The sequence below is a fragment of the Zea mays genome, chromosome 9 (genome assembly GCF_902167145.1).
Source record: "Zea mays cultivar B73 chromosome 9, Zm-B73-REFERENCE-NAM-5.0, whole genome shotgun sequence".
NCBI classification, from domain to species: domain Eukaryota; kingdom Viridiplantae; phylum Streptophyta; class Magnoliopsida; order Poales; family Poaceae; genus Zea; species Zea mays.
This window is the reverse complement of record NC_050104.1, coordinates 124145693-124149039: the sequence shown is the minus strand read 5'-3', so window position 1 is coordinate 124149039 and position 3347 is coordinate 124145693. Positions and strand designations below refer to the sequence as shown.

Below are 3347 nucleotides of genomic sequence, written 5' to 3'. Positions count from 1 at the left end.
TTTGTGAAATCTCGACTTTGAAATAGATAATATGAGAGGACAAGAATATGAGAATAGATCAAATATGAAAGGATACATTTTATATTGTTTTTATCTCTATATACTATAGGTCTCCGGGCCTATTTTTATGTTTTGCACCGAGGCCAAAAAACTTAGCGATGGCCCTCAGTGTGAGATCAATGCTTCTGATGCCCTCGCCTTGTACCATCTTGAGTACAGGCCCTATAGCTTGAAAAGGAGCGCCAAGTCAAAATTGTCCATTAGTCCACTTAATGATATCCAACAGCAAGTGGACAAGCTGACTGCAGATAGTCCTATGGAGAACAAACGGACTGCTAGGAGCAAGCCAAAGGCTAACCAGAAGGATACCAGTGCAAATATTCATCAGCATGTTAACGCCCACAATCAAGTTAATGCTCCAAATGCTTATCAAGCAACACCGTAGGTGAACCAAATGACACTTATGAATCGAAGCGTTGTTTATGGACCTCATCTCCCACATTCCAAAGATGTCATCTATGGACCTCATCTTCCACATGGATAATCAACTGAAGGAGCGACTTCTTTTGGAACACAAGTGACTATCAATATACATGAAAGTTGCTAACAAAAACTATCACATTTTTCTCTAAGATCAGTTCAAATTAAAGTGCTCTTATTCTGTGTTTAAGCGACTTATTTTTGTATATTGCGGAATGTCTGAAGCTTATGCTCATTGTTGGATCTGCTGCTGCTGAATAATGTTGCCATGCCTGTGGTTCATATCACTTTTCATCTGCATTTTTACTACAAGCATCCTATAAATGAGATGGAGTGGTGTTGGAATTGATGATTGATGGAGGAATGAGCAGTTTCGGGTCATTGGAGGTGTGTCCTCGCACCTCTTTGCTGTGTTGCAGGGACATCTCAAGGTCATAGCTGGTGTGGATAAAAGCATCAATGTGACATCAAAGGGTGGAGATGATGAGTTCTCAGAGCTATATACATTCAAATGGACTACCTTATTGATACCTCCTACCACCTCACTTCTATTGAACTTCATTGGTGTTGTTGTTGGCATTTTGGGTGATTGCATTACCTCCCGAGGCACTGAGGTCGTTCTCAGTTTATTTGGTAGTGTTGACTTGATCCTTGGTGGCAACCCCTGGTAAAGGGCATCTCTTGAATTTGCTAAACTTATAAAAGCAAGTTAGATTATTTCTTATGCCTTAAAATAGTACCTTATGAGTTGTGAACAATGTTGAAAGTCATTTACACAATTCTTGCCATTCTTATGTTTGGTTAATTATCTTTGTTTTTTTATGACATCCAATCTTGCCATTACGTACATAATATATGTCTAAATAGTTTAGCCATTTTCAGGATTAGTCTTTGTGCCATTACATAAATAATATACATGCCTAAACACAATGTGCCATTTTCAGGACTGGTCTTTGAGTTGCAACAGAGCGTTGTCACTAGGAACGCCATGATACACGAGTACGCGTGCGACAACGCGGAGGCGCAGGAGTGGGCGTTGGAGTTGTTTAGTGCGATGCAGGCGGAAGGGTTGGCGCAATAGAGTGAGATTATGTTGCCCATGTTGTGCTGTGTTGGGATGGCTCCAGGGCGAGACTGGCTGGTGGAGCTTTATAACGCGATGCAGGCGGAAGGTTAGCACATTTTCGGAGTATGGTAACATCTGTTGGCCATTTTGGTGCTCCACTACCTTGGTCGTATATTAAGGCTAGCCTGATTTCTTAACCACATACCAATGAGATGGATACAATTTTGTAGCATAGTTGTTTTATCCTGATGTTATCTTTCTCCATCCTGATCTTATCCATTTTATTTGCAATAGTGTGTCCATGACTAATAGCTGAAGTTGTTGCTGAAATGATAACAGATAAAACGGTTAGTTAGCAAAGTTTGTGCAAATGTGATTCAACCCAGAGTGCAACTAATGATGATGCGAATGCCAAAACCATTGATCTTACATTTCCAGTTAATTGTTTTTGCAGTTTGCTCGGAAGGTGATAGCATGTGCATATGAACTATACGCGATGGATTGGATAGGTAAGAATCACTACACTAGGTTTTATATAATATGTAAGTTTGGAGTGTACAAGTTTGATCAGATATAAAGTTAGTTCAATGGCTACCACCTACCTATCATCATTTGTACCCGCAATGAAAATCTTAATCCCAACTTAAACTTCCACATGTATATTTCACTGTTAATTCAAAGTACCCATTGTGATATAAGTATGCAATCTCTCCCCTGCTATATATTAACTGATTACGTTCCTCTTGCTGTAGGGGTTATAGTAGTTTTATCATCACATATGGAAATACAAGATGACTGCACACACTAATCAAACCCACACCTTAAATCATTAATATAAACACATTTTGAAAAGATACAGTCCAGATGGTTATCTAACCAGAACTAGGATGAAGATGGTGTTTCTAAATCTCATAAACAATCACCAGCAATAATAGTACACAATTATATAGATTCCCAGAAGAGATTTACTGTAGAATTATATGAATGCCATGGATAGATCCACGGATAAATGAATCAGTGGTTTTCTGCAAAAGCAATGTCATGAGGCAGTTACCTTTGTAGAAGTACCGTTATACAAATGATAATCCTATAGCTTTAGCTTTACCGGTACTTGGTCTTTTTGGTTAGTAATACTGTCACGCATTTTCAAGAAAAAGAATCGAAGTTGTGATCAATCCATGGCATTTGTCAATCTGACACAATTGCTTATCTCTAGGCCAAGAGTGATGTTACACGACATTTTAGATATGGTAGGAGGTCGACCGCCTATTCAAGCGTCGTAGGAAGGCGACGTTAAGCAGCAGTGGTGGCTGCTAGAAAGAGCCCCACATGGCCACATCCAATTCTAAGATCGAGTCTTACTTGTAGTTCACCACAGATAACGATTATCCTCTGTTTTAACAGTGACTATTAGTTTATTACCATGAACTGCTAGATGAATCAATTCTGATAAGTGTTGGAGCACAAGAGTGGAATTCAAGTGTACACAATGTACTTCAAAATGGCGAACAATCTATATGACATCATTTTAACAAGGTTCGTTGGGTGCTGCAAAGTTCAAGGATATGCAAAGTGGTGACAACGATGCTATTTGGTTGATGCAAGTGTGTTCTCTATTTGTTAGTATTTTGCTTACTATTGGATTTGTCTGTGAAAGTAGTTATTAGATATATGAATATAGATTGGATGCCTTGGTTGTTGCGCTTCTCCAGTTGAGAAATTTCTTGCTCTATTGTCACATTCTTGGATGTATGGATATGCAAGGATCTGTAGCATTCATTGCTCTATTGTCTGCTTGAAT

The 3347-nt window shown here is 38.9% G+C and overlaps 1 long non-coding RNA gene across 1 annotated transcript; it reads left to right on the top strand.

Moving 5' to 3' along the window:
- The first annotated feature begins 1153 nt into the window (after nucleotides 1-1153).
- LOC118473384 (uncharacterized) lies at nucleotides 1154-3138 on the top strand. The gene is made up of 3 exons (XR_004852743.1): nucleotides 1154-1652; nucleotides 2001-2055; nucleotides 2982-3138. It is a non-coding gene; the product is annotated as an uncharacterized lncRNA (long non-coding RNA).
- The last annotated feature ends 209 nt before the right edge of the window (nucleotides 3139-3347 follow it).